This window comes from Sminthopsis crassicaudata, chromosome 3 (genome assembly GCF_048593235.1).
Source record: "Sminthopsis crassicaudata isolate SCR6 chromosome 3, ASM4859323v1, whole genome shotgun sequence".
Lineage (NCBI taxonomy): Eukaryota > Metazoa > Chordata > Mammalia > Dasyuromorphia > Dasyuridae > Sminthopsis > Sminthopsis crassicaudata.
In genome coordinates, this window is record NC_133619.1 from 456,744,223 (window position 1) to 456,763,332 (window position 19,110).

Consider the following 19,110-nt stretch of genomic DNA (forward strand, 5'->3'; position numbering starts at 1 on the left):
GACCTGGATCTGAGGAGTTCAGTAATTTACTACTTGTGTAACTTTGAACAAATCCTACTTTCCCTTTTGGTTAAATGTACTATTAATACTTGCATTATTGTACAAAGTTGTTGAGAAGAAAGCTTTTTTTTTTTTTTAATCACACAAACAAGATACAGCTGTTCCCACTGAGTTCTATTGTTGGGAACACTATTTAAAAGTTCTTTTTGTCATTTGCCTCCCTAAGTTTTGGTGCGCTTATTTATTTTATGCTTCAGGGTTTCTCATACCAACATTTGTGGGTTTACAGATTCTGTCACCATATTTCAAATCAAAAAAGTGTTTTATAGTTAAATTAGTTTGGAAAATGCTATGTTCGGTTATTGAATTTTAGCACTTCCCAATTGAAGTTCTGAGGAAGACATAATTGTTTTGAAGAAAAACAAAGTAAGAGAAACAAAAAATATATATATTTAATGCTTACAATTACAATTCCAAGATTCGATCATTTTCTGTCTTTGCATTCTTCTATTTATTTTTATTATGCGATAATGAAGTCTACTTTTTTTGCTTGACCACTCTGTTGAAATCATCGAATTAGATACTCAAAAAAAGAAAGCAGGGAGAAATGGTAAAATATAAACCATAAATAATTCTCAGTGTTGTTATATTTTATAAGCTCAAAGTGGGTCATATTTATAGTATAGGCTTTTTTTTAAGTTACTTTTTAAGAGCATAGATTGCATCTTTAAGCAAATATATTTATAATTTATAGAAACAACTTCAATATTATTTTTAAAGATCATGCTTTTAAGGTCAAAATTAATAGCTTAAATTTTGAGCTTTTTTTTTTTTTTCCCCCTGAGGCTGGGGTTAAGTGACTTGCCCAGGGTCACACAGCTAGGAAGTATTAAGTATCTGAGATCACATTTGAACTCGGGTCCTCCTGAATTCAAGGCTGGTGCTCTATCTACCTCGACACCTAGCTGCCCCAATGTTGAGCTTATTAAGAAATTTTTGTTTTTTCTTCTCCTGATCTGTGATTTCAAAGATGTAAAGGAGTTCTAGGTGTGGAATTTATTCTGTCAATGTATATCAATACTTTCTCTACAATTTACTTTCCAAGAATTGCCAGAAGTTAATACAAAATTAAGTGACTTTCCCAGGGTCACACAGATAATATATGTCAAAGAATGTATTTGAACCTACATTGCTTGATATAGACGTCAGCTCTCTATTCACGATGCTTTCTTTTTTTTTGAAGAATATATACACATCATCATCATCATCCTCTGTAATAAAGTTTTACTTATGCTAAAAAATATGTGTTTTTCATTTGTTTTTGAAGACATTCTGAATATGCTAACACTTTTGCTACTGGGATAATGTCCTTTTATTTTCTCCCAGTTACTCATTTTCAGAATGTTACAAAAATATAAACCGCCTGAAAAGTTCTTAACAAGACTTACAATGTACATATCACAAAATGTAAAGAAGAAACACAAGTAATAAATATCATCAGCATTTTGCTCTGTTAGGTCATCCAAATAGATGAAGTCAGAACAGATCTTTTGAAATTTTGAATGTTGCCTCTCTTCTGGAGTTTATATGGCTACCCCAGAGGAAAGTCAAGGCTTTTCTGTTGTTAATATATTAAGTAAATAATTAGATATGTGGTTTTATTTTTGTACCATAAGAGTAGAAATGTCGATTTGTCTACATGCCTTATAATTTCCTAAAAATATGGTTGTTGCATTTTTTTTAAATTTGTCCAATTGGATATTATAATTGTACTAACATCTGGGGAAGAAAACAGAAATCTTAATTGTATTTTTTGATGTAATAGTTATTCACTTTAAATGCATCAATAGAAGCAATTTCTTTTAAATAAGCAAATTTAGGCAATTAAAAATGCATAAAGCTCAGTATTTTTATTTTAAGAAAATGGCTCAAACCTCTCCCCACACCCATTTTTGTTTTACTATGTGTTAGAAGTCTTCTAACAACTAGGAAATTGAAGTTACGTATTTTTATGAAACAATTTTGTTAGCAATCTAAAGCATCCTCTTTAGGCCAATAGTATTTTTAAAATGCTAATTGAAGCCAACATCAATACTGTGTGCCTTTCAGTGTTTTGTTTAAAATTTCTGAGTAAAAAGGTGCATTCCTAATTATTCAAATTACAATGTGCCAGAAGACACATTTGAAGGGTAATATATTTTTAAGACAATTTTTCATAGAAGCTCATCTTGTAAGACAACATGATGTGAATCTACTTTTTTTTTTCCTGATTATCCTTTCAAAATTAAATGTTTTCAGCAGCAGTTCCAATCATTAGGTAAAATATTAGGGCTACTTTAAAGCATTAATATTAATGATGTTCTAAGTATCTATAGAAACGCCAGTGAATTTTGAACTAAATCATCCAAATCCATTGTTTACTTCCAAATGTTTTAAAATCCTGTTATTCATTGAATAACCATACCATGATTGTATAAAAATATGAACTTCTAATGTATAGCATCTGGTGTGGAATATCTAATTGCTTATATTCATACTTATATTTTTGTTCCACATTTTTATTCCGGATGATTATTAGTAAATTTTGAGGTTATAGAAGTACTGACCCAATCTAACATGTACAGAGCTTGGCCTCTGAGTTAATTAAATATGGGTTAATAACATATTATAAGGAAATCATTGTCCTTATTACAGTTATTAGGTAGTTAGACAAATTATAGCTTCAAAGGAATGCAGAGCATGGAAAACTCAAGATTAAATTATGCATTTGAACCTTAGGCCAGCTTTTACTGTTGAGACAGTTTGCTGCTAAGAGAGAAATTGTGTGTCATTGAAATTAAATGCTTTTCTGGGGATGGAAGGTTCCAGTTTTTAATGAAATTACTGTGTGTGGTGTAGTGAAATGATTAAAATCTGTATTCCGGGAATGTGGCAGTGAAAAAAATCAATACGTGCTAGCACAGCTTTGCTACTCAATGTGAATTCTGGCAATGAAATAATCTAGTACAAAAATAATAATTAAAAACATATCAGCACATTAATTTATTTAGCATCAGTCTCCTGAGACATCATCTTCACTAATTTTTAGCATACATTTAACTGTGTAATGAGGAGCTTTCTTTTCAGATATCCCTATTAGACAGGCAGTATCTCTGCCCTTCCCCCAGCGTCCCTGCATTGCAATCATTGTACTTGCACTTATTATGTTACAAATGACCGAGGTAAGGCTGACATTCTCATTGCATGCAAAAAGACCTAGTCTGCCAAGCTTTTTTTTTTTTTTTTTCTAATGAAGCAGCTTTGTGAAATCTCCCCATGTGTTAATACTAATGAAGATCCTCCAGTACAATTAAAATCACAGCCAGTGGCTAGAGAGGAAACAGAAAACAATAACATCTTTTTAAGGTATACATCTCTCCACACATGTGCAGAGATATATACAATTATTTTTAAGAAATAGCATAAAGCTTCGTAAATTTAAAAGTTTTCGTTTATGGACATTTAAGTTACTCAATTTTGAGTAAAGGGAAACAAGTTCAATCTTGAGATTTTAGGGTGCTGTGCAAGAAACACCTTAATGAAGTGGTTAGTGGTTTTTTTTTTTTTTTTAATTTTCTTCATGAATGCCTTGGTAGTTATTTAATTTAACTTTATATATTTATCTGCTTAGTTTATTGGAAATCGCTCTTTCGTGTGCCTAGCGTACTTTAACCCTGGCCTATCATGTCTCTCTCTCTCTTTTTTTTTCTTTTTTTTGAGAGAGAGGGTTGAGGTTAGGGATCGATTAGGAGAAGAGGGGAGAGAAAGTGCTAAAGGGTAAGAATAGAGAGAAAGGTGTAAGACAAGAAGGGGGGAATTAGCGGGTGGGGGGAAGATGAGAGGGAGGGGTATGGAGCGAGGGAGAAAGACACCACGTGTGTAGTTTAAAGGGTTAGAGTAAGGAGATGCCGGTCTTTTTGGTTTTTCCTTGATGAAATAACACGTATTTTATTGCTATAGCTAGCTAACCAGTTTTAGCAGGGGAAAAGGTTAGCATTTTACAATCTTTATGTGAAGCAAGGGGGGGGAAAGCTAACTATCCGGTATCAAAATGATATATTTAGGACGTTAAAGTTAAAATAATTTACTGCCTACGGAGTATCCAAGGACTGCTTTCATATCAGTGTTTTTTATTCCAGCCAGTCCAAATACATTGCAATCAGCATTACCTGCCCTGAAAGGGCGGTAGTGGTTTATCTTCTGAGCATCTTGCTTTTTGACGTTTTTTTCTCTTACGCTCAGCTCAGGTATATTTAGTTGTATTAATCTTCATCGGACTCTAAATTGCCTTAAAAAATAATTCAGGGACTGGTAATCAACCAAGATGTTCTCCATTCTCTAGCGCAATCCATTTACAAAATTCACTCGATCTTGTTTTGTTTTTCACACCCTCTCCTTTAAAAACAAAACATAACAAAACAAAACTTTTCTAACTTTTCCAAAAGCTAAGGATGGTGCAAACTCAAAGATACAGTGGACTTGATAGGAAGAATGTACTTCCCTCCCATTGCTTCTTTAAGAACTCTGATAGGTCATTTATTATTAGAACTGAAATGATATAAACAATTCCCTCTCTTCTGTCTCTCTTTTCCCCTTGTTAACAGCAACTTTCATTGTTAGAGAGAGGAGAGAGAGGGGAAAGAGAGAGAGAGAGGGAGAGAGAGAGAGAGAGGGAGAGAGGGGAGAGGGAGAGGGAGAGAGAGCAAGAGAGAGCGAGGAGAGAGAGAAGCCTTGCTGGTTGACGTCACTTTTGGTTCATGAAGCTTTCGCCTAGAAGTGAAGCCGCTGAACAAACCTTGAGAAGAATCATCTCCTACTTCAATCTGCTGCTAGGGAGGAACTAACCGGAGAGAAGGAAGACTGAGAAGGAGGGAGAGAGGTGGGGGGAAAGGCTTTCATTATCGCAACTCTCACCTCCATTTCAACTCTTTGTACTTTTTTTTTTCCCTTATAAAAATCAACTAGAGTAATAAGGAAAGGGGTGGAGGTTACCAAAAACAAAACAAAACAAAAAATCGTAACCTTCTGGATCTTCCGGATAGGGAAGGGGGAAAAATAACCCAAACGAATCCATCCACAGCGACTCCCACCCAGTTCGAAACTCAAGGTGAGTTAAAAGCCCCTGGTGTGGGGAAGGAGGGGTGGCAAGCGAGGGGGCCTGGAAGGGAGGGGGTGAGGGTGGTGGTGGCAAGGCTGGTGATTCCCCATGTCTGTAACGTCGGGTCGCCGCAGAGAAAGAGAAACTATTCTAGTGCGAATGGGGAAGACTCCGGAGTGGCCCGTCTTGGCCGGCGCTCGTTGCTGCTGCTGCTGCTGCTGCTTCTGCTGCTGCTGTTTACCCTCGGCTGCTCGGCGTTAGCTCTTTGTTGTGCTGCTGGTTAGTGGGGTGGATGGGTGGTTTGGAGGGGTCCCGCTTGGAGTTTAGGGGACGGTGTAGGACGGGCTAGAGATCCTGGGGTTGTGTGAGATGGGGGAGGGGGCGAACGCGGGTCCCAGGCGAATTTAAACTTTATTTCTAGCGGCAACCGTTCGGGGTTTGGGGGTAGTGGGTAGGGGATTCCAGTCTTAGGAAGGCCGGTCCCGGCTGCGGCGGAGAATGCCAGCGGGTTACTGAGTCCCCCGGCAAACCCTGGCTACTACGTCTCCTTTGTGCCGGCCGCTGCCCTAGCTTCCCCCGGGCGCCTCTTCTTCGGTTCCCGGGGGTTTGCTTTCGTTCGGGCCGCACCAACAGTTTGTCTCATCCTGGAAAACAACCCTCTGTGGTTGTGCTGCTAATGCCGCCTTCGGCCCCTCTCAGTGGGGGCAGTTTCCAAGATACCCTCTTCCTTTCCTCCCCCGTGCCCTGTGCGCCTCCTAGCTGCCCTAGCCCCCTCCCCTCCAGGATTGTTTCGCTGTTCCAGCCTGCCCACCCCCCCCTCGAGCCCCACCTCCCGCGATGGGCCTCTCCAGCTCTGTGCCTCCATTCGCCCTCCTCTCCTGGGGTATCTGGGGCTGTGGTTTACAGCCGGTGCCGTGGGGTCGGGGGCCAGGTGGGACGGGGGTCCCGGGGGTGAGGGTGGGGGGAGGCAATGTGTCTGGATGCGGAAGGTTAGAGGAGCTTTGCCTTCCTTCTCTACGCTGTTGTCTGGGTGTGCGTCTCTAATCTCCCACTATTTCCTGGCTGGCCAAGATCTTAAGCTCTCAACTCTTTCCCCAGCTTTCTCCTTCCTTAACCGCCTCCCCCCTCTCCCCGCTCCCCACACTCAAAAACATTTTCATTTGGAGAGATGCGGGAGTTCCAGTTACCCTAGATTTGGTCGTCGGAAAGGAGGTGTTTGAAGGGAGCAGAGAGCCGGCCCCGCTGTTGGGGATTTTTCTTCATTTTCTCTCTGTCTTTTCTCTCTCTCTCCCCTCTGTATTTATCTTTTGTGTGTTGCTTCCTTATAAAGAGAGAAGCAGCTGCAGCCCTTGGCCGAGTTGTTGAAATTTATCCCTTTGTGTATATTACAATATCCTCCATTTTTTTCTGCCCTCTAAACAACAAGCCTTTCGCCATCTTGGGCAATTTTTATTCCCAAGTCTCTCCTTTTATTTTGGAGGAGGGGGAAGGACATTTGGAAAAGCACAAAGTGTGTATGGATGAGGCTCAAAGTTTAGGAAACGTTACGGGAACAAGTGACGTCATATAAAGTTTAAGAGAATTTTTTCCCAGAGTGGTTCCCCCCTTTAAAATCTGTCCCCCTCCCTTTTTAAAGAGTTGTGTAACTTCGAGGATAAAGTTGGGGTGGTCGTGTATGCTTTAAAAAATATTTGTCATCCCATCTCCTGTCCAACTTCCTTTAAAAAAAGAAAGAAAGAAAAAACTAAAAAGAGCAAAAAACAAAAAGCCTTACTCAGCCCCTCAAACTGAAGCTTGAAAATTATTTTTTTTTAATTTTTGGTAACAGGTGGAGTATATATAGTATTTTGAGGGATTTTTTTCTGTCCTTTGTTATTTTTAATAGTATATATATCTATTCTTGCTTTCTAAAATAATGTTTATTCTTTGAAACAAACTAAAAACAGCTAGACTGGTTTACTGACAAGTGCCAAAATTTAAATCTTTTATTTCCAATCTCATTTTTTCTTTTGACATTTTAGCCAATATTAAACGTGTTATGTCCGATTTAATTTTTGTAATGATTTACACTGATTCTATTTTAGAAGTATAAAAAGTAACTGGAGATAGTAGGTAATGTTTGTTTTACTTCTAGATACTAAGTTTTGTGGTTGGCAAAATGCAGATAGTTTTCATACAAAAGGCAAAATTGATTTTAAAAGATTCCCTATCACCCCTGGCTATAAGGTCTATGTCAGCCATTGTGAAAAGGAAAACAATAAAAGGTACTGTTCTTTGAAAATTTACTTCTCTACAATAGATACTTTTTCATCTCATAAAAGTTCTGCTGGGTCACATGACAAACTTAATGAAACACTGAGTACTTCGTAAATAATAGGTAGAGTAAATAGAATGAAAAAAAAATAGATTTCAATCTCCTTTAGTCATTTTGTCATGCTAGGTTTTGCAGTCAGCATATTTACATCTCCTCTAACAAGGACGTGAAACTGTCTGTATTTAATTTGCATTCTCTTTGTCTTCAGGGTTGGAGAAAACATTGACTACAATTAAGTCATAGAAGCTAATAGGAACAATTCTAAGTGCATTAAAAGGATTTTTTCAACACATAAAAACATATGATGCATGTGTTATATTTTTATGTTTATGTAGGCAGCTTACTTTTGGGTTAACACAATTCAGCTATTTACCTTGGAATTTGCTTTATTTAAAATACTTTAGAAAGCTTTTTCAGAATTGAATGTCTGCCAGTTATGTGAATCTTAGGTAGATGAAAATGTTTAAATAGTTAAAAGCACATAGAACAGATGGTTCTAAATTATACATGCAACAAAGGACTAGAAGATTTGGCAGATTATAAATGGTGAGCAACAGAGGATAAGCAGTTTAAGAAAATGGTAGTTAAGTATATTTGATGTCTCACACCTATTGTAAACACTGGGAATATTATTGTCACAGTGCTGCATAATCAATAATTCAGACATTAAGAGAGTTCTAGGTTTCAGAAATGAGAAATGATGTTTTACAACAAATTCTTTCAGTTTTAAAATGTTCTAAAGTGAATCTGACAAATAATACTCTTTTGTGTACTTGTATTGTAAATAAGGCAATATTAATCACATACAAAAATATAAAGGTATATTTGAGAACTTAACCAATATGTTGAATTCATATAATGGCTAAGAAAAGTAGATGTAGGTATTTTCTTTTTGAGGTTCAAACACAACTATTATTTTGCTATTTGAGAAATAAAATCTTTAAAGTTCATGCTTGTTAAGCCAAATGCCCTGTGATACTAACAGATCTATCCTCTCTAAAGTGTCTTTCTATATTATTTAAATTATTTTAGATTCTAATCCTGATATCTCCTTTCCTTGGCCATTCTATTTCCCCACCAGTATTATCTTTAAAGGGTTGTTTTATGTTCCAGAGGAACATTTTAATATAATGCTTCATTGGTTTAGTAAATCCCATTTATAATAAAATTACACAACTTTTTTTTTTAATTAAATAGGCATAGCATAAAGTCACTAAAATATTTTTGATAGTTTTGGTATATATTTGTGGGTTGATGGGAAGGTTTTGGGAAAGGAGAAACTGAGTAGTGGAACATAGCCTTATCAAAGGAATCACTGGTTGAATATTTCTTTGTGTTGGGCTTTCTTTTTTAAAAATGTATTTAGTAAAGTATTCCACACTTTAGAATTATGTTTTTAGTTTTATATGACATTTATTTAAAATGCACATAAGATTGTAATAGAAACCTTGGAATTTTAATTCTATTGCCCTTTCTCCCATTTCTTTGTTTGCATGTTTATTATAGAACTGCAGTGTAAAGGAGCAGATGTTTTGCCAAACATCCTGATGTGTTGCTTTTTCTTATGGGAGTGCGTAACTGTTCCTTCTGATGCATCAACTTGACAGCTGGTTGATTTCATGGAGCTGCTAAGAAGCCATTAGTGGTGTCATTGAATTGAAACAGAACAGTCACTCCCAGCTTGAACTGCAATTGTTAATGTCTTTGTTGCTACTTTTGTGTTCCTACACAAGATGTAGAATATCACAGTTGCAAGAAAGTTCATGCTTTCTGTCTGATCCCCTTGAATTAGTGAAAGGACGCGGTAGGACTTGATTGCTTTTAGGTTTATAGTTTTCTTGTAGTAAGGGTTTTGAGACTATAGATTCTTGGTTGTTGACCTAGACATGCCAAAAGGAGAAATGCCATGAAGTACAAAAAAAGCTGATATGGTAACTTTGTCCCCCAAATAAAATTACATCATAAAGATTTAATGATTCCCATCATACTTGGTTGCTTAAAGAACAGTTTATCTAGTTGTATATTTTTTAAAGATTACATATACTTTTCAAAATAAAAATTTTAAAGCAAGAGATTAAAAATAAAAGCAAGCATTTTTTATTTTAGGCTCAAAATAATATTCCTTTCCACTTAGTGAATGTCGATTTATTGATTTAATTGATCTTTCATAAAAGTCTTTTTTTGTAAAGGGTAATTTTAGTTTAAAAAGTAGTCATTTATTGGTTATAGACATTTTTCATCTTATTACTGATTTTTGTTGATAGTTTTAATATTAAATTATTATCATATAATCTTATCAATGTAATGTTACCCATTTGCCTATTGTATGGTCAATGTGTTTATGTTTTCTTTTGGGGGTGAGTAAAAACTGATAAGTTCAACACAGGCTGAGCTCAAAAAAATAAATAATTTTAAAAATGATATTTGATAGTTAAGATGAGCTAACCAAAAACTTCATTAGAAATATCATGTGATATAATCCGCAAAGTGAAGAATATTTTCTAGTCAATATTTGTATTATACTTTTTTTTGGCATGTAAATAAAAAAGACTTTTCCTAATTGATAAAATTCATAGGACTACATGTATTCTTTGGCAGTAATATTAAATAGCATTGTTCCTATAAAAAGGTATGGCAAACTTTAACAAATTTTAGTCATATCTTTGTACATAACTTCAGAATTGAATTTTTCTTATGTCATATGCATAGAGAAACTTTAAAGAAAAGTACTTTAAAACTAAAGTTTTAAATACAAGTGTATATACCCTCACTCTAATAAATAGCTATACAATTTCTTTAGAATAGCAAACTATGTTACCATATTTAAAATATGATTTTTAAATTACCTATATATTTTCAAGTGCTTAAAATTTTATTTGTTAGCTATGATAGCTATGATAGACATAAATCAAATTCTTGTCAAACCATTTTTTAAATACACTAGAACTTGCTATTTAAAGGACTCATGCTGAATATTTTCTGTAGAGAGAAGAATCTGTTATGAACTTGCAAAATGAAAGTTATACTTAATTATTATTTATCAGTTTAGCAAGCTTACATTTTTGAATGTTGGTTTTCTTATGTCATTATCTTTTTAAAAAGAAAGACTCATTAAGAACATTAAACTTTCATTTATAAATTTTCCCTATTAGTCTGTAAACTTTGAAACAATATTTAATGGCAGAATCATAAACCTTGTTAATAAGCATGGTTTCATTAATATCCTTTTTGCAGTAAAGATTGGTGTTATCTTCTATCTGGAAGAGGAAGAGCTGATTTTAATTTTATATAAGAAGTTAGGATCTATTTTAATATTTATCACTGCTGAATTTGTAGTGTTATGATAGAGTTTAAGATATAGAGTTTAGATAATTCTGATATTGTTAAGTTGAACATGGGGTGTAATTTTAGAAGCAATCCAAACTGATTATTAATTTAGTCAATTTGTTAGGAAACAAATTGAGTGAAAGATTTCATTCTCATTTTGATAAGGTAATGGAACAAAAGGAAACATAGTGTACTTTTAAATTTCAAGACTCTTTAATCTATTGCATTTGGTAGAAATCTAAGTGGACAATATGACCTTTATCTTAGGATTCAAAAATATGTTTTTGCATATGATTATTTCCATTATTTTAAAAAAATCCTAATTTTTACATTTTAAAACAGTGGTTTCATTAATATGTAGCATTTTATTATGTGTTTTTTGTTTTCAAATACTTCTTTAGCAAATTAAACATGCTTTATAAAATAACATTTAAGTTACTGTAGGCATAGTTCTGAAAGTGATTTTAAGAAAAGGAGTTTTCACTTCTTATAAAAAAGAAATCAGGCTTGAAGATAATAATTGCATTCATACATCAGATATGTAGAGACATAATTGTGTGTTTTTATCCTGTTTTCTGTTCTTACACTTTTCCACAAGCATGCACTCATTAATCAAAGACGCTGCACTCCTGCTGAGGGCAGAGAGGTTCATCAAATTGGCAGCCAGTTTGGTGTAAAGAACGGTGTACTGAAGCTCTTAACGGGCTGGGACATAAATAAATCTAAGGTCTTTGTATGCAAACCCTGGAGGTTAATACTGTATAATTCAATGTCCTGTCTTTGTTTTTATGATTGATGTTTTTAAATGTTTGAAGCTTGATGCAAGTCTTCTAGTAGGTCAGGACTAACAATCTGATTGGCTGAAGCAAAAAAAGAATTAGGTTGGCAGAGAGGGACTTTGAGTACACTGCAGAGATTTTGATTTTTTTTTTCTAGGAGATCATTGTCATATTGCCTGAGCTGTTATAGGAATGTTCCAGTGATTGACATCCCCTGCTGTGATAATGGACCTAGTGCATGAAATGCCAATAGTTTGGTCCTATTTGTTCGGAAGCTTACTGCTATTTGTATCCTTAACAGAGCTAACATGTAGAACAAGCAAAACTACTGGGATTTCTCTGTAGAAATAGTGCTGGGATTTGGCTTTAACATGAATTGGTTGCATATTCATAATTTAAGAACAGCTGGTTACAGCAAGCACATAGTCATTTGCAAGCTATTATAAACCATTCCACTCACACATGGAGCCTTGTGCTTGGTGGTTGTTTCTTCTTTTTCTTTCTTTCTTTTTTTTTTTTTTATTTTTATTGATCTACCTGCATTTAAAATCTGGTCACTGCTGCTACAGAAACCTTTTCTTTTAGCTGCCCTTGCAACATAAAATGGCTTCAATTTAAAATATTTAATTTTAACTAAATACTAAACAATATGATTAAGGAAGGCCTTTGAATAAATGTAAGGTATCAGCAGTGACACCCTAAACTTCATTTTCTGATGAGAAAATAATATACAATTATAAAGCTCCAAATTATGTAATATTTTGATATCATTCTAGTTTTATCCATAAATAAGTTATTGAGCAATGTTGAAGATGTGTATACTTTGCTATCTATTCACAATTTTAAGTAATAGCAAAAACAAAAACAAAAAATATTACCCTAAAAAACAAAGTCACCTGATAGATAATAGAATGCTAGTACTTATAATGTATAGAACACTGACAATATATTTTATAATGGGTTTTGTCAAAGGAAAATCAACAGCTGACAGATGTATTTTAATCAACCAATGGCTATATAGCAGCCTGTGATTCTTGTGAAATTATTTTATAAGAAACCTTCACATTTTACCAGGTTTGGGGCAGAGTCCCTGGAGTGTTAAGCATAGACACATTTTCAGTGGTACCTGAATGGAGAATCCCAAGCTGATCTATCCATAAGGTTGGATTTTCCACATAGAAGCAGAGAAAGAACCAGTGAAAGATGCTTACTTATATCCCAAAGCTTTGGATGCAAAGAGTGGAAGAAGAAAGTGCTAAATATCATTTTAGCAATGCTTGATGTAATCACAGGGTGATAATGCCTTGATTTGTGTGAGCCAAAATAGGTGAATACCTAGTGATAATAAATTATGACATACAACTTCACAGAGGTGCCTTTACAATATCATATGTGTGTGTATTTGCTTCTAACTACACTGGATGATGAAGTGCCTTTCAGTACTTCAAGGTTGAGTATGAGTGGTTAGAGTGCATTTTATTCTTTCTTAGCTTCACAAATAGCTGGATGTGTTGGTAATATCACATAATATATAGCTGAAATCAATCTACCTGATGGGTTACTTTTTTGTCTAAATAATAAATTTAGAGGTTATTAAAGGACAAAAATCTCTGTTTCAGCTTTGTGTTGTAGAAGATCATAACTATGTATTGTCAATTCTTGATTATTAAAGACTTTTATTTAGTTTGTGAATCTACGCATTACCTTTATGTCTTTTGGTGGGTTTTCTTTTGTTTATTTTATGGTCTTTTAGCATTCCTACCAAGAATAGTTTGGGAAATAAAGAGAGGTGAAGTCTAAATGAACTGGTTTTAATCCTTGTTGGGCAGGTACAGTGAAATAGTTTGTTGACAAGTGTGATGAAGAGAAGCTTGAAACTTTTTGCTGATGTGAGATATTTGGATTATGTGTGGATTTCAGTTCATTCTTATTACTATGGAGAATAAAAAATTGGCTATACTATAGGATAATATAATGGCCTTTTTTTAAAAAGTGTTTAAAAGTGATTGTTTAAAAGGGTAACATTTGGAACTAGTAGAACTAATACATCTATGCATTAATTTAAAATTTTTGAATGCTGAAAATCCTAATTTGAGTGGAATATAGGAAATACAACCACTCTGTCTTCAGATGTGAAATATCATTTTATTATTATTTATAGACTGATAGAACCTTATAAATCATTTTAGTCCATCTATTTTTTACAGATGAGATAATCGCATCCCAGACAAGTTAATTTTGCAAGGGATTCAAATCTAGGTCCCTAATTAAAAATCCTCATTCCTTATACCATACCACACTACCAAACAAAGAAGTTGGCATTGTGACCAAGTACCATTCAAGATTATTTTCAACCCTTCTGAAGTCAGTTCTCTCCCTTCCATTTCACAGAGTAAGTTCTTTTTCCCCTTTGCTTTATTTAACATTGACAACCTGAGTGTCCCTAGAAGATATCAGACAGTCAAATTCAAGCATACAACTATAGGTAAATTTGTGGGAATCGGCTTGAAATAGCTGACTATCCATTCTGCTCAATGCAATTAGGTCATCAGTTTTAAGTGAGACCATTCATTTATTTTTTGCCCTTATTAAGATCACTGCTAAAAAGAGTTTATGATACAACAGGGAACTTCTGAGTCCTATTCTTTGATGGGGGTTTCCAGGAAGGTGGAAGAATCATTTCTGATCCGAGATGAATGACAGGTTTCCACTCATCTGCCTCTACCTTTGGATATAGTGATGAAGAGCCAGCAAACTAACTGGACCAAATAATGGAGCAATGAGAAGCAGCAAATGGCAGTCCCCACTATTAAAAACTGTGATACTGCTTTGTGGTTAATTACCAAGTAGTGACCCACCCCTTTCTTCCAAAAAGGAAATGTTTGGAAGAAACTCAAAATGTGAATTTATTTAATTTTTTTCCTGAGGCAATTGGAGTTAAGTGACTTATCCAGAGTCACAGTTAGGAAGTATTAAGTGTCTGAGGCCACATTTGAACTCAGGTCTTCCTGACGTCAGGGCTGGTGCTCTATCTACTGCATCACCTAACTGCCCCTCAAAATGTAAATTTAAAAAATATTATTGAATGCTATGTCTGAAGACAGCAAACTTTTAGTATGGAGTCAGGAACAACTCGGGTTTTCTATTTATCATTTGCAATAAAGTAGTAAATATTTGCTCTCAAAGCACTTTGAATTTCTTAAAAGGTTTTAAAAATGTAAAGCACGATAGGAGGTATGAGTAATTTTGAAACAAAAGAAAATGGTATATATACAGAAGATTTAAAAGTATCTACATATTTAAAGAAGTCATATTTACATTATCCAGTATTCATAATAGTATCTGATTTAGATGTTAGAGGCAACTAGGTGGTGCAACAAATAATGTGGAGTGAAGAAGACCTGAGTTCAAATCTGCTCTTAGATATTAGCTTTCTGATTCTAGACAAGTCACTTAACCTCTGTCTGCCTCAGTTATAGCACAGGTTATTGTGAAGATAAAATGAATATTTGTAAAGTACTTTGCAAGTCTTAAAGTGCTACATAAATGTTAGCAATAATTATTATTACAGTTCTATAATAACTTTTTGAAGTAGATGTTATAGAGGTGTTTTAGAGATGAGTTAAATAGAGACAGGTTAAGTGAATTGCCCATGATCATAAAGCTAAGCATGTATTAGAGGTAGAGTTCAAATCCAGGTGTCCCCTGATTCTGAGTGTTGCAATCTGATCATAATAGCATGATGGTACACTTTCATAGGGAAGAGGATTATTAAAATAAATTGATGCAGCAGTAAAACCCATGTTAAATAGCTGAAACAAACACTGAGAAACTTTCAAGGCAAAGGATTATAGAAGCAAACAAGTGTCTTATTTCCCCTTCTGGGTAGTTAGCTTTAGCACATTGAGTAGAAATCAGTCAGTATCATACTAGAGTCAAACCATTTTACTTTATTTTGTAAGGAAACAAATTAAAGGAAGTATTGTCACAAGGTAGATGATGATAGAAGGTAGAGAAAAACAATTTTAAGGCATCTTTTTAAATGTAATTAATAGGAGTCTTGTTACAAAATAGAAATCTTGTGAAAAGTAGTGTAACTTGCTTTTTCCCCTTCATAATCTTAGTCCTGTGTTATTTAATTTTTCTAGAAAGTTCTTAAAATTTGCACAATTGGAATAAGGAAATAACTGTATTCACACCTTGCTATTTGAGATATGAATTAGAGAGTTTTTGGTAGTGTACACAACTAGTCCAGGAAATGAATCTGTAGTACCTTTGGCCAATAAATCAAAGTGATTTTTGTTTGTTTGGGTACTAGGCCTGTTTTTCACAGGTGCTCTGCCAAAAATCATAAATGAAGATATTTGTTATAAAGAATGTAGTAATGTTTTAGTTGCCTTGTATGGAGCAGAAAGGTAGGAGTAGGGCTTTGAAAAGAGGGAAGGCAGTTAAGTGAGAATGAGTGCCTATATTTGTGGCTACAATTTCACTATTCTTATTCTCATAAAATATGTTGTATGCCAAATGACTGTTGAACTTCTAATTAATAGTGGCTGCATTTCAGAAGTGAATTATTATGTGAACAGTTTGTAATCTGATTTGGGATCTTTTAAAATGCATATCAGTATGTAAAGTCATGTAAATGTTCCTGTTAAATTGGCAAAGACTTCCTAGTTTGATCTGTATATGTTTCCAAGGTATTTATCAACAAAGTATAAAGACAAAAGACACTCCAGTTTTATGAATTATTCATATGTGAGGACTAGACAACTCTTTGAAAATATTTTAAATTTTGAGAGGTAGTATTCTGTATATTCATTATATATACACATACATGTGTTAATATTGCTGTTGAGGTCTATTTCATTGATGACTAAATTACTAGACATATATATGTAGAAACTTTGTTGGAACATATACAGATTTATATCTTTATCTTTTAAAAGAGATACTAACACATAAGAATTGTGCTAAAATACATTCATTATCCTTGAGTAGAAAAGAATTATTTTTAAAAATTGCAAATTTAAGATGCTTCTGGGCCATCCAAGTGAAAATAGCTTATAAAATGACTATAAATACAAAACTGAAGCTCAAGTTGAGGATTATAATTTAGAAGAAGAGGAATTTCAATTGTACTTTTAAGCTTCTCAAAGTACTTTAAATATTATCTCATTTGATTCTTACTACCACTTTGAGATAAGTGTTATTATTCCTATTTTACAGATAGCAGAACTGAAATGGAGAAGTTAACTGACTTGTCCAGGGTCACACCATTAATAAATGGCTAAGGCAGGATTTGAACTCAGCTCTAGCTGACCCAGTGGATTTAGTACAGGGTCTAGAGTCAGGAAGCTTTTTTTTGTATTTCAGTTGTATTTGGCTCTTTGTGACTCTATTTGGGGTGGTCTGAGCAAAGATACTGAAGTGCTCTGCATTTTCTTCACTCATTTTACAGATGAGGAACTGGAAGTAAATAGTTAAGTAACGTATATATAGCCACATAGCTGCTAAATGTCTGAGACCAGATTTGAATTCAAATTAGAGGAACTATGAAAATGAATGAGAAACTAGCAGAGAACAGGAAAGTAGGGATTAAAATGAGTAGAATAAAAAAATGACCCAGTAGCTAAGGAAGAAAATTAATTTTATGATGTTTAATGGACACAGTCTATTAATAGTTATGACGTTTATAAAATTAGGAAGCTAACAGCAAAAAATAAAAAATTGTTACTAGTGTTTGTTGCTTTCAGTAAGTTGATAAGGTCATAGTAAATGCCAGCTATTAAAAAAAAAAAAAAGCAAACAAACAAACCAGAAACAACAAAAAAAGGGTGAAATTACTATGCTTTGATCCACATTCAGTCTTCATGTTCTTTTGGATGTGGATAGCACTTTCCAATTTAAGTCTACTGGAATTGCCTTGAATCACCTCATTGTTGAAAAGAGCCAAGTTAATCATCATATGATCTTGTTACTGTATTGTACATATTCTCTTGGTTTTGTTCACTTCACTTGGCATATAAGTCTTTTCAAGCTTTTCTGAAATCAGCCTGCTCATCATTTTTTATAGAATAGTCATATTTCATTACATTCATATACCATAAATTATTTAGCCATTCCCCAAGTGATGGGCATCCGCTCAATTTTCAGTTTCTTGCCACTATAAAAAAGTGCTGCTACAAATTTTTTTGCATATGTGGGGTCCTTTTCCCTTTTTTTATGATCTCTTTGGGATATAGAGCCACTAGAAACACTTTTAAAAAAATGTAAGGAATTTTATTGTCAATGGTATTTTCTGTAATGTACTTGATTCTGGGGAGAACATTATACACACATTGGTACCTTGTATGTGCCTACATGTACTTTTTAAAAATTGGATCTGTGATATGATAGGTGTGGAAGGTTTCTGATAGGGAATTCCACTAGTAAAGGTCAATGTCTTATACTTTTAAATAATTACTTATGATACTGAGAGGTACAGTAAGTTTTCTAGGGTCACGCAATTGTTATGTCCCTGTGATAAGACTTGATTTCTAGGCAGTCTCTTTCCACAATACTGCTTCAACCCTCAAGTATATATGTATTGGTATATTAACATATGTTGAAACCAATCTCTGTTTCTATGAATGTGGACATATTTGGATAGATACTTTTTATATTTGTATATGTGTATAGATTTTCATGTATTATGTATGTTTTAGGAATTAGAATTTTGGAATTGAGAAGGACTTTAGTTGATTACATAGTTGGACTCATAAATTTTGTTTTAACATCTAATGTATCCCTTTATCTTTTCCTTCTAGAGAGCCATTCATTATAACAAATATTTTAAGAGGCAGAAAAGTTTAGTCAGCAAACTCACCAATACATCAAAAAAAATTTTTTTATTGTGATATATAGTATTTCATACCCGTTGCCCTCTATCTCAACAAGAAGGGAATTAATTGTTTAGTCACTTCAGTTGTGTTTGATTCTTCATGAACCCATGTGGGGTTTTCTTGGGGGGAAAAACCCACTGGAATGGTTTGCCTTTTCCTTCTCTAGCTCATTTTACAGAAGAACTGAGGCAAATAATGTTAAGTGACTTGCTCTGGGTCACACAGTGTCTAAGGATTTGAACTCAGGAAAATTAGTTTTTTTGGTTCCAGGCCTGGCATTCTGTCTTCTGTGCCATAGAGCTGCCCTTGTTTCTTTTTTTTTTGGGGGGGGGAAGTAAAGTTGAACAGATTGAGACTGGTTAAACTGGTTGAACTCTTCTGATTTCTGATACAATGCTCTCTCCTTTCATGATACCATCCTAACTCCTCTTGGTTTATTCCTCTCTTATTTCATTTTGGTTCATCTGTCAATTTGTCTTTCACCTATATCTTCTTTTATATTTCTAATGCCATCTCCTTTCTTATTTTAGGCTATTATTATCATTTTCTCAAATAGTTCCACTTCTCTCTTCTCATCTCCTTTTTCTTCCCCTCTCCTCTTCCCTTTCTTTTTCCCCTCCCCAGTCCTCTCTCTTCTCCTTTCCTCTCCTCTTCTCTTCTTCTCCTCTTCTC

At 34.3% G+C, this 19,110-nt stretch overlaps 1 protein-coding gene across 40 annotated transcripts in view; it reads left to right on the forward strand.

The window, feature by feature from the left end:
- Positions 1-4,660: 4,660 nt before the first annotated feature.
- The window catches only part of BAZ2B (bromodomain adjacent to zinc finger domain 2B), a 322,506-nt gene continuing 308,056 nt past the window's right edge, over positions 4,661-19,110 (forward strand). For 26 of the 40 annotated variants that reach the window (XM_074303330.1, XM_074303345.1, XM_074303337.1 and 23 more), the window contains exon 1: positions 4,791-5,146. The gene's annotated coding sequence lies outside the window, so the exon portion shown is untranslated. Of the gene's footprint in view, positions 5,147-5,190; positions 5,417-19,110 lie in introns of those variants that run through there. The other 14 variants (XM_074303358.1, XM_074303359.1, XM_074303367.1 and 11 more) reach the window with 8 other exon arrangements.